This window comes from Cricetulus griseus, chromosome 6, assembly GCF_003668045.3.
Source record: "Cricetulus griseus strain 17A/GY chromosome 6, alternate assembly CriGri-PICRH-1.0, whole genome shotgun sequence".
Lineage (NCBI taxonomy): Eukaryota > Metazoa > Chordata > Mammalia > Rodentia > Cricetidae > Cricetulus > Cricetulus griseus.
In genome coordinates this window covers 37,927,136-37,940,390 of record NC_048599.1, presented here as the reverse complement: position 1 = coordinate 37,940,390, position 13,255 = coordinate 37,927,136, and the positions used below count along the sequence as shown (strand labels likewise).

Below are 13,255 nucleotides of genomic sequence, written 5' to 3'. Positions count from 1 at the left end.
TACAAGAAACTTGATAGGCATTGGTAAATATTTTGAAATACTTGCTAGGAATCTATGAGCATACTTAACACATTGTATCATCATGGAATTATTAATTTTAAAGCAGAAATTTTGAACACTGTGTTAGATTTCATGGCCCAGTATGGGAACTATATATTTTTATTTTTAATGCAGTTTAGGTTTCTCCAGAATGTTTCATTGTTTCTTACATTTCTCATTTGCTTTTCCAGGAGGAAATACCATTAACATGATATTATTATTATCCCAGTCTACTGTACTACAGGCTCTAGGTGTAAATATCATGATGATGAGAAAGGAATACTGTAGCATGTTCAACACATAAAACACTTCACATGGGCTACTTCAAAATGGCACATCAAAAAATGCCATTTGATAAAGAGAAATACACTTTGAAAGATGACTTCTCACCCCCTATGGAAGGCCTCACCCTCCCTGGGGAGTGGAAAGGGTATGGGATAGGCAGGGTGTTAGTTGGCAGTGGGCAGGGGAGTACATGAGGGAGAGGGAACTGGAATTGACATGTAAAACAATCTTGTTTCTACTTCAAATAAAAAAGATTCAAAAAAAGAAAGATGAAATTCTCATGCCTTACTATGTCATAGTTTCAACTGCATCCTTCATATTCTAAACAAAGTTACAGAAAGCTAAAACCATGTGAGACACATACTGAGAATATATCCTAATGTGAATTGCCATTCTGAAACAAGTAAATAAACCAGGAAGAGTGGCTAGTTCTTTTAAAACATTTTAACTCCACAGTCCTTCACTGTAATGGCAATTTACTGCTTTACCAGGAAGCACGTTACACTGCTGCCATCTGGACATGCTAAAAAGCAACCTCTGCCTCGGGATGAGGGAAAGCACAATGATTAGATAGGGGTTTTGGCAGAAACTGCCCTTTTTTAGTGTCTAGAAATTTTAGATGTAAAACCAATGGTCGTAATTTGCAAACATCTGTTCTTTTCATGATCGCCTCTTTGTGGAACGAGATTAGGAAATGGAGCATCCTCAAGCATCACTTTGGTGTAGTGATAACATTTTTTTCATTTTGTCAAAGTATGTAAACGGAGCCGTTGCCTTACTGAATCCCATTTCACTATGCATGGAGCTTGCTTTTTATTTACCCATACACCCACCTTCTTACAGGAGAGGTGGTAATGATTTTACACTAGAAAGGCATACATACAAAAAGCAAAGCAAAACAAAACAGTAGCATTTTCTAGGCAGCACACAAATGTAAGTGGAATGATCAGTAGGATATACCTGTCACCTGTAAAATTTGGGTCTGTGTTTGACGACCGTTTGAAATCTGTGCTGAATTCCTTTTGGGTGCCTGCTCCTCCTGGTTTTAAAGAGAAGTTAGAATTTAATTAAACCTCACCCTTGATTCCAAGTTGGGTGTCTTCAAAGAGAATGTGTCTGTTATCCTCCCTCTGAGATGTCTTAGCTTCTCCGGTCATGTCTGTCCACTCTCATTCATCCCCCACAGACCAGAGAATTGTAGAAAATAGTCTTTCTCTGGATCAAGCTTCTTATCACATTTCCTCAGGCCCCCTCACAGGGGATTAACTGGATTTTGTTTTGATGTTCTTTCCCCTTGCTTTGAGTGAAAGTTTAGGAGAGTTGGTACAGTTTGCATTGTTCTGACTATCTTTGTGTTAGTGAGTACTGGGCTTGCCTCATTCCTCCTGGAAGGGAGGACCTTGGATGTCAGTGATGGCTTAGACTGAATCAGATTGGGTGGTGGGCCTTTGCCTTGCATAGAAAGGACAGAATTCTGCTTCGTTCTGTTCTTACTTCTCAGTGTTCCATATCTGTTTTTCTGTGGTTGACACCCCCAGGTTGTCCCCTCCTTCTCTGCATGAACAGCTGGATGATGGCATGAAGCTGGGACACATTAGTACTTTGAGTGGAAGAAATACCAAATACAAGCTTCTAGAAAGCAAACACACTGAAAGGAAATATAACAACTTTCATGAAGAGTGACCTTCCAACGGGATTCTCTCTTAGATCTAGGATAAACTCGTGTTTCAATAAGGTTAAAATATCAGGGACCAGTACACACATACTACAGCAAACACTGAAAAGAACTGATACTGCCAAATGCTGGTAAGAATGCACAGAGGTAACCAGTGAGATGGCTCAGCCTTGGAAGGCACTTTGCCATCAAGTCTGAAGACCTGAAGTCAACCCACATTTCTCAGGTGATGGAAGGAAAGAACCTGTTTCTGCAAGATGTCTTTTGATCTCTGTAGAAACCCTGTGCCATGAGTGTTACATATGAATTCTCCCCCCCCCCTCTCTCTCTCTCTCACACACACACACAGAGTAAATAATAAGTAAAGGAGGGAATGTTAATTACATAATGGTGATTTTTTAAGAAATGGGTGAATGTTTATCAATGTAACTATGACATCACATGTTCCAGTCACCAGTGCGTAGCAGTGGCTGAGTGGAGGGATCTCTCTGCATCCTCAGCAGTATTAGATATAAGTATAGAGTCCTATTTTAGTTCTCCAGATAGGTGCACAGTTTACTATTTTTCTAATGGCTAATGATGTAAAGAACTGCCCTCAGTCTGTCCTCCTCAGTTCCCCCCCCCAACCTTTTGCCGTTTTGCAATTAGACTGATTTTTTTCTTTTCGCTGTTTAGTTTTGAGAGTTTCAAAGCATATTCTCCCTGTAAGTACCTTGTTGGTATGCAGTTTAAACATGCTTTCTCATGGTTGATAGTTTGTATTTTCATCCATTTAACTGGGTATTTCAGAGAAAGATATTTAAGCTTTGATGAGTGCTATCTTCTTTCTCAGCTCATGGTTTTTATGGCATCTGCATGCACTCTGCTCATTTCTAGATGTCTACAATTGTTTTCCAGAGTTTTCCTCTTCTCTCTGTGGCACATTTTGAGTTAACTTCTGCACAGGATGTAAAGCTCAGGCTGAGGTTCATGTTTTGCACCCAGAAGTCCAAGCCTCCCAGTGCTATTGTTTGAGAAGTTCAACTTCCCTTGATTTATTGCTTTGGCTGCTTTACGAGTCTGCTTTGATATGTTTTCGTGGGTCTATTTGTGAATTCCCCATTCTTCCTGTTTCATTGAGATTATATATCTATCCCTCCATCACAATCACCATCTTTTTAAATATATATATATAAATATAATGATATAATGTGTGCACATATTTATTTGCTCTATATATTGCCAGTCACCTAGGATAAAGCACGTTATAAATTACAATTATAATTTACCCTGGAGTACTAGTATTCTGTCAGTTTGGGCAGAGAATTTTCTTGCATCTATTTCTCCTCCCTAATTTATTGTATACTTACCTTAAATATTTGTCATCTATGCCTTGCAGTTCACATTAGATAGGGTTACAACTTTGGTTTCAACCATAGCAGGTCACATAGAAGTCTCCAGAGGAGAGGGAATGCCTACAGCATGTAACCATGATGTCCCCTGCTGTGGTTTTTTTCTTCTGTCATTGTTGCCCTTCTGTTTAAAGAACTTCCTTCAATCACCCTTCTGGCGACAAAGTCTGTTAGTTTTTTTTTTTTTTTTTTTTTTTCAAATCTGAGGATGTCTTGGTGTTTTTTTTTTTTTTTAATTCCCAAAGATTGTTTTCACAAATTTTATGATTCCAGGGTGACAGTTCTCTCTGCACTGGGACATAGTGTGTCACTGCTAGCTTCCATGATTAAAAGAAATAATACAAGGTTATTTGAATAACTTTCCTTTATATATAAGCTATGAATCTTTTGTTATGGTGGTGTGCTTAATTAACCATTTTACATTTTAAATTAAAATATAATTACACATACCCCTCCTTACAGCCCCTCTCATGTACAATTCCTCCTATGTGCCTCCCACTCTCAAATGGATAGTCTGCTTTCACACACACACACACACACACACATTTGCCAAGTCCATTTTTGTTTGTTTGTGTTTATATGGTTTCAGAGCTGACAACTTTGCATTGTATGACCAATCAGGGACTTCTTAGTGGGATAGGCTAATAGGTGTCATTATCTGCCTGTAGTTCTTTGTCTAGGGTGGGGTACCATGAGACCTTCCCTCTTCCATGTCAGCATGTCTATTGATATTGTTATTGTTCAGGTCTTGTTTATGTAGCCCTATCTTTCTGAAATATGCAATCTCACAGTAGAATTCCTGGTATTCTGGCTTTTACGAGCTTTCCACCCCCTCTTCTAGGATGGTCCCTGAGCCATAGATGTAGGAGCTGTGCTGCAGATGTATCCACTGTGGCTGGGAACCCCAGCATCTTCATATGCTTGCATTATGTCCATTGTAGTTTCCTGTAATGGTCTCCATTTGCTGTAGAGTTTAGCTTCTTTGATGACATAAGTTTTCATATATCTAATTATAATGTGTGTAACATAGTTGTGCTTGGTTTGTCCTGTGTAGGGTTGTTCAACCTTGTGACTCTGCAAGCCTACATCTTCACCACATTGGGAAGTTTTCAGGCCTTCATTCTTTCACTGCACTTTAGGTCTGGGCTCTTTCTTCTCTGCCTTCATGATTCAGATATGAGTGATAGGTCATTATGACTGTATTGTCTTGCAGTTCACTTTCTTTTGCTCTTCAGCTTGGGTAATTTCTACTTGTCTGGTGCCCAGTTCACTGATTCTTTCCCCAGAATCTTTATTGTATGTCTGAGTACAGTCACTAAGTTTTGAATATTTTTGATATTCTGTATTGCAGATCTAAGTTTCCTCTGTTGTTTATAATTATTTGATTTATATCCTGGAACTTTCAATTTTTCTTGAGTTTTGGGTGTGTTTATAAATGCATGCGAAAGCATATTTATCATGGCTATTTTAAAACATTTGATGATCATTTTAACATCTTTGCTATTTTCAAGTATGTGCTAACTCCAAGAATTATTGATTGTTCCTTTCAGTCAGTTTGATATTTTCCTTATTCTGGATACTATAAGTGGTGTTGGTTGAAGCCTGGGCCCTTTCATATTGTTATGGGACTCAGGATCTTATTTACCTTTTGCTTTAACTGGATTCTCCTGACTTCAGCCTACAGGGAGAAAGCCAGTGTCTTCTCTGGCTTTTCTAGAGTTACTGCCTAGTAAAAATAAAAGCCAGGGTACTTAGATTAGCCATTGCTCATATCAGAGTCTGGGAATCTCTGTTGGTTTTAGACAGGAGTGAGTGAGATTTTGGCTCCTTCTTTAGGCTCCACTGATACCATATACAGAAAGAGGTACTTCTCATTTGGTGGCTGTACCCAAATAACTTTGATATGTAAATTGTAAGAAAAGAAAGAAAGAAAAAAAGGAAGAAATAGAGAGAGAGAGAGAATGAAAAAAGAAAGAAAGGAAGAACGGTGTTATTTGTGCTTCTCCCTAAACCTCAGCGATTAGGACACTGTTTTTTATTGTTAGAATCTTCATTAGATTCTTTAACTCTATTTGTATCTCTGGACAGAGCCCAACTATTGAATTCTTTCTTTCTGTCAAATCCTTGAAGTATATCACCTACTTCCTGACAGAACAACCATGCCAATTTTTTTTAAAAGATCAATTAGATGGGTAATGAATGATGTCTTGGCATAGATGTTTGTAAGTCATGGTAAACAAGGGTTTACTTACCTAACACACACACACACACACACACACACACACACACACACACACACACACACACACGCTCCCATATAAAGTTTCTATGGGAACATTAGCCAAAATAAAATTTGGCAAAAGGCATAACATCAACTTGTCACTGAAGAGAAACTTCAGCTGACTCATAACCATGTGGAACTATGCTTCTGTGTTGGTAGTAGATACAGCAAATTAAAACAAGGAGGTACATATTTTTCCTATGGGGGCAGCTTCTCTTTTAGGACTGAATAATTTCCCTGTCACTAAGAGTTTTGGAGGGAACAATTCTTAGCTCACTCCCACCCCCAGAATTTTCTTAGAGAAAGCTGCCCTGCTCAAGGTTATAGCATTTCACTGTGGATTGCCTGGAAGCAGTGACTCTTGATATGAGAAATGAAAGTTCAACCCTCTTGCCTCTGGCTGGACAACTCAGTAGGGTTACTTTCCAGGGAACTCAGCCCACAGCCTAGCAAGAACACTCAGTTTGTATGAGCCTGGAGGAACAGAGACTCTAGTAGTGTGAATCACTGCAATCTTTTTTTAAAAAACTAACCAGATAATATCTTAAATAGAAAACACATCTTTACATTTAACAATCCTAAATTTTAAACTCTATATTTTTAGAGTTGAAAACAAGAAAACATTTACCTATAAATATGATATTTATAAATAACATGTATTTAATTTTATTTACATAAATGGAAATAGCTTTAGTATGTATATATAGATGAAAAGCATACCAAGAGAAGAATGATGTGTTTATCCTGATATATTACAATTATATTAAAAATAATGACCTAGGTCTATATCAAGTAGTATGTAGAAGGCATATGAATATCACTGATATAATGCAATGTGAAAATAAAAGAAGGAAAGTCAGATATTGGTATGCACAGATGTGTGGGCATATATGAGTCCTCTCATAGCTATTGAATATCAGCAATACCAATGAAGATCAACAGATATCAGGGTAGCACATGTTTTACTGAGTTTATGTTTCATCCAGAGTATGATAGCATGACCCTACTTCCTACTTCCAGGGATGATCAATTTGATTGTTTGGGATTTTGTTCTGATTAGTGAGTCACTGTGCTAACTTGGTTGCTAATTATTTTGATTTCTATTCTCGCCCGTAAAGCACGTTGCCAGTTGACTTATCATTCTTTAAAGGCTGTATAGAAACAACAAGGATTCAATAAACTGCATTGGTGTACAGATTTATGGCAGAAATTTGGATGGGAAAGAAAGTATCCCATCTGCTGTATTCTACCTGTGTAATGAATATAAACAAGTTGTATTTAGGACCAGCACTCCTACTTTTGTCTGTTAAGTTCTCTTCTCATTCAGAAAAGCCTGTATAAGAAGAGAAGGGTTACTCAAAGGCATAGACTTTTTTTGGCAATGCCATTAAAAAGGTTACTGTATGTATCAGAAATGCGTCAGGACAAGACAGATGGCATCTTTAAATGTCCTTGAGTTAATTGGAGAGTAAACACATTTCTATGTTGCTTTATGTGATTTTATGTTACTTAAAGGAAATGTAATGGTACGATAAAGGAGTATGGTGATATACTTTATGAAGAAATGCACACGATTAAGAAACAAATGAATCAAGTCAGTTTTTTCATTTGTATTTGATCGGATCTGACACTGTAGAAGGGCAAAGTCTCTCATCACTACTTCTTTCCAAGTAGGGCTCCTCAGTGCATGACATGGGCAATTTGTTGCCTTTGTTTGGGTGGATTTAGACAAAGCTTGCATCATTTAGCTTTGGTCCCTTTGACAGTACCTTTTAGCATCCTTTTCATTGTTCTGTTTTTGGGTCATTGCAAAGCATTCGGGAAGGTTTTGTGGTTTAGAGAGCAAGAGAGGCTGTTGTCTAATTTGTTGCAATTGCTTAACTTGCTCAAATAGTTTAATTTACCCTAAATATGCTCAGCAGCTTAGAAGAAAAGTGTTTGTTCAGACATGAAATCTTTATAATTGGAAAAAAGGAGCAATTATAAGGTTTTGTGGTATATAAGCCTTAGTGAACTTTCTCTCTAATTTAGTTAATCTTTAAATAACATTGGTTTAGTTGTTTTGGAATGGGGCAGTGAAACACCCTGGCCTGAAAATCTATTTTTTTCTGAGAAGTAATGTGTTTTTAATGTGAGAGGCATTTTCTACTCTTAAATCTCTTCCTAAACAGCTCTTCCAACTTCTGCCTGAGGGAATGGGTTAGCTGTATCATTTCCCCATTCGCAAATTTCCTTCCCCTCCCCAAAGCTGGTATGGCTTTAGTCTGCTTTAAGGTTACCAAACCACTTGGGAGTATACAAAATGTTCCTTTTCCATCTCATTCTACCTTTGATGTAGCAAAGAGAGATACTCTGTCAGCATGTTCATATGAGATTTGGTTTTGCTTTTAAAAAGTGAAAATTTCATTCAGATATGATGCCTTTCAAAGAAGCAATTTTTCACTGTTCTTTGTGTAATTCAGTGTCTTTGAGATGTCTCATTAGTGGATGGTATTCCCCGCATAATCTTTTTGGGAGCTCGATTTCTGCCTAAATTTTGTGCTGAATTTTTAATGACAAACAGCATAGAGAAAATGAAAAATAACACTAGAGTCTTGAGTAAAATTGTTAGGGCACATTTCCTGAGTTAATTACATTTCTTAGTTAAAAGAGAAAAGAAAGAAAACCACCACTAAACTTCTATTTCACCTCATGTGGCTTTTACAGCTACACAATTATTTAGTATAAATATGATCTGTTCCTGAAAAACAAAGTTTTGTTGGATGAGGCACTGCAGCCTTTCCTCCCTGTACAATCTTTCCCAGTGAAAGATTCTTTCTTGGAGTTTCTGGTGGACGTGGTTTCCTTTGGGGGGGTCAAGATTTAGATATCTTTACTTTTATTTATGCATTTATTTTTATAGGGTCGGGGGAAGTTGAAACTGTGTATAAGAGCTACATACTGACTCTATCTATTTTTACTGACCTAATCAAAATAATGGAGTTTATTAAAGGAACGTTAAACCATTTTACTAAATGTACCTGAGGATTTAAATCTTAGATGCAGGAGATGCGAATAGTATAGACTGTGAAGGGTAGAACTACAAAGGAATTTTAGATCCTAAATATCATCCTTGTAGGAAGCAACTCAGACACAAGCCATAGAATATGCAATAAAAACTTGCAGGGGATGGTTAAAACTTGTAGATAATGCCAACTATTAGAGCAGCTGGAAATTGCTGTCTGTGCTAGGAGAAGAGACACTATTTTGGAAAATACTTTGTTGGTGAATCTTAAACTACAGATATGTACCTGGTCCTGGAATAGCAACTCCATTTCTAGACCCACACAGAAAGAGTACGTACATATGTTTTAAAGATACATAGGAGAGCTAGGTGTGGTGATGCATGCTGCTAATTCCAGTGCTTAGGCTGCAGAGGTAAGAGGCTGTAGAGTTTGAAACCAGCCTCAAGTATATAAGTGAAATCATGCCAAAAGACAAACGAAAGACGTGCAGAATGTTCATAGCAGCAATTTTAGTAATTTCTGAAAGTAGAAACCATCAAAAGTAGAGTTGAAAAGAGAATGTTGTACACTTTGAGGAAAGTATAGGAGGGCGCAATGCAATGGCCAACTGTAAGTACACACAACATGGCAGAACTTGGCAAGCTCTGTGTTGAGAGAGGGAAACTGGATACCATCTAAACAGGCTAACTTAGAGTGTTCTGTGTGAGGATGGTGGTGAACCTTGCTGCTGGAGGAGGATTCCAGTGACAAAAAGGGGCCCAACAGGTCTGTTTGGCATTCTTGTAATGTTCTGTTTCATGCTATTGTTGCCAGTGTCTGTTCTTTTTCAAGTTGAGCAATTTTCTGTGTGTAAATTTCTTCAATAAAAATGACTCAGAAGATTGACGAAAGAGACTATGCTATGAAGAGGAATGAATCAAATGGTCTAATGAAAGCCATTACTTTGAATTATAATATATTCTCCTTAGAAGGAAAAATATGTTAACTGTTCAGAATATCAATCAGTAGGTCTCCCAGGGCTTGGAACACCTGGACACCATCAGCTCACATAGCATAGTGATATTTCTGCTTGATTAGGAAGAGAAGATGCTGGACAGCAATAATCAATAACAGAGAGAAATGAAGGGGATTCGTACATAAAAGCGTGGCAGTTCTTTTTCAATCAGGAAAGAAATCAAGAAAAATTATGATTAAAGTCTATAAACATTAATCAAAGATTAAGATTGTTAAAATCATCTACTAATGAATTTAGGAATTATTATTATTATTATTATTATTATTATTATTATTATTATTATTTTGGTTTTTCAAGACAGGGGTTTTCTGGTTTTTGTTGTTGTTGTTGTTTTGTTGTTTTTGTTTTTTGAGGCAGGGTCTCTCTGTGTAGCTTCGGAGCCTGTCCTGGAACTCTTGTAGACCAGGCTGGTCTTGAATTCAGAAAGATCCCCCTGCCTCTGCCTCTGGAGTGCTAGGATTAATGGCATGCACCACCACTGTCAGGCTGATAGGGTTTTTCTGTGTAGCTTTGGAGCCTGTCCTAGAACTCTCTTTGCACAACAGGCTGGCCTCAAACTCAGAGATCTGCCTGCCTCTGCCTCTGAAGTGCTGGAATTAAAGGCTTGTACCAGCCACCTTCTGGAATCTCTGTTTGTTTGTTTGTTTGTTTGCTTGTGTTTTAGAGACAGGGTCTCCACGTATAGCTCAGGTGTTCTGGAACTTGCTCTGTAGACCAGCCTGGCCTAGAATTCATAGAGATCCGCCTGCCTCTGCCTCCTAAGTGCACCACCACCTCGAGAATTGTTATTTTTAAAACACATATTGGATAATCCCAATGGTTAGACAAATAGAGAAAAAAGGATCATGTGATTCCCTCTTTTAAAGATATAGTAGTCAAGAATGGCATAGCCTGGTGGCCTCTTTTTTTTTCATCATCCATCCTAAGACACTCACGGATCACAGCCCTAATTTGAACATTGTTTCTCAATGTTTTCTTGGTCTTAGATTTAGGGCTTCACTTGTTGTGTTTGAGGACTACCTCTATCCAGCCATAAACAATTTTCCTGAGTGATCCAGGTGTGCAGATTTGAAAGCATCTGGCTGTAGACATAAGTCCAGAGCAACTCAGGCCTGGAGAAAAGTATAAAACTAACCAAATAGATATGTTTGACTTTTGGCCAGAGTGATTATTTTCCATAGGTTATTAAGTCCCAAACAGAAGCTAAGGTCAAAGGAGGTAGACATTGTTTCGTTCTCACAGCATCTGTGTATGACTGTACTGCTTAACTAATAAGCTTCAGGAAGTGCCAAAATCCAAATGGTTCAAGTTATTTTTAGCTTTGTTTTATTATAATCATGATTGGAAATTAAGCTGCAGAATACCAAATTTCCCTATTTTTCTATTTCTTTTTATTTTTAAAACTGTTTTACTTGTCATTAAAAGTTAACATATTCTATCTCTGTTGTGTCCTTGGCTTTTATAACATCATTTAGGCCCTCTTATTTTATGGGCTTTATTGGAAGCAGGGACAGAAAAGATTCATAGTCTCCATGGTGCATAGTCCTATGCAGTTCTTATGGTCTATTTATCTATCTTAAGATGTAGACAGGTATGGGATTGCTCACAATTCTTTGATGGGCATTCTATTAAAGTCAGAGGTGGCGTTAGCTTCTCACGAGGATTCATCAGTCCTTGAAAACTGTAATTGTGGGCTCTTCTTACTTAAGATTTTGCTTGCCCAACACCTTGACTGTATGCATGAAATGGTGTCTGTCATAGTTTGAAGACACTTTATTATTATGGGAATGGGGAGACACATAGGAACAAAAAAGAGACTATTACATCACTGGTGAAATGAGTGATATTCTATTTGAAAAGGTTATTTTAATTTGTATTTATTTTTACTTTTTTATTGCTCTCAGTATATTTGAGTCCTAGTTGCTTTATTTATTGCTTAATATTTTCTGAAGTTACTTCAATTTTTTAAAAATGGTTTGTTTAAAAGGAAAAAGTTCTATCTATATATGACAATGAATTCTTTAGTGTAGTTTATTCTCCATCCCTCCCTTTCTCAACCAACTCCCCTTATATTTATCCTTACCTACCACCAAATTCATCTTATTTAATTCTCTCTCTCTCTCTCTCTCTCTCTCTCTCTCTCTCTCTCTCTCTCTCACACACACACACACACACACACACAAACACACACATCTCTGCAACTGGACTGAAAATATAAGTGCCATTTTCAATATGCCTCAGTGTTGCTATAATGCTGCAGCAGCTTTGGGTCCTATTGATTAATTTTGACAATACAAAATATGGAAGTTTGGACTCAAGACCACATGGCAGAACATTGCCTCTTTTGGATATAACCAACCTAAATGTGATTCTGCACTTTGTGTTTGCAAACACTATTCCATATGAGCTCTGCTAGGTCAATAAAAAGCACATGGCTGCCCCCACTTTATAAAACTTGCTGTATGTTATAAAATGAAAAGCAGTAGATATGAATCTGCAGGCTGAAATGCTGTAAGGGTTTATATGCACCAAATACAACAGCAGCATGAAATGATCACAAGGTAAGGTATTCTGTGCATAAAGCATGAAATGTTCACAAGGTAAGGTATTCTGGGCAAAACTTAGATACATCTTTAAAAAGGGGTATTATTCAAACTGGAAGAATATGCCTGGGGAACTCATGAATAGGACTGTGTGGTCAGCACATTCTTTTGAGCCAGTCAGTATTTTTCAGTTGTACATGTCATTAACCTCATTGGGAGATTTAAAAACAACGACAAGGTAACTTTAAAGATGTTTTTGAGTGTGGTTCTCAGTGAGAGTCTCTGCTGTCCTGTCCAAGGACGGACAATCTTCATCAGCAGATGGATGAGACCTTTTAACTTCTTAACACCTAAGGGCACAGCATAACCCCATCACTGAAGATGTGAATAGTAACCAAATTCTAACTAAATAGTAAATTTAGTTACTAATAGTAACTAAATTCTAAGATACTATAGTCAAGTATTCTACAAATAAAATTGAAAAAATATGAAGGGTTTTAAATAAAGTGCCCAACTCTGAGATTTACATGTGTCAGTCAATAGAATTGTTTTATAATAGGAACTACTTCCTGCTGGGGTTGGTGGTTCAGGCCTAAGGAGGTGAAGGCTTGACAGTTCCCAAGTATTCAAGGTGTGGCTGGGATACATAGTGAGTCCTAGGCTAACCTTGGATGCAGGGTAAGATGGTCTCAAAACCCAAAGCGAAATAAACCAACAAATAATGTGAAGATCGAATGGCAGCTTAGCAACCAAAAGTGATGAAAATGTTAACTGTATTTAAATGCAAGCTTTTAGACTGTGCAAGGAGTAGCTTGGTGTTAAAGTTAAAACCAAACAGCCCTTAGAATCATAAAACTAGAGAAACTAGGGGAAAAGAAGGAAGGAATACTAGTTCCTTGGTGTAAAATGAGAGCACTCTGTGTTAATGGCTATTCTGAACCTCCACCCACACCCTGCCAACCCTGCATATATGAAGTCAAGGGCACGGGGCTCTGGAAGTATCCCCTGAGATCCCTTCTGT

General features: G+C 37.6%; 1 protein-coding gene across 1 annotated transcript in view; it reads left to right on the top strand.

Moving 5' to 3' along the window:
- The window catches only part of Macrod2 (mono-ADP ribosylhydrolase 2), a 1,968,760-nt gene that overhangs the window by 525,511 nt on the left and 1,429,994 nt on the right, over positions 1–13,255 (top strand). The gene's annotated exons all lie outside the window — the stretch shown is intronic.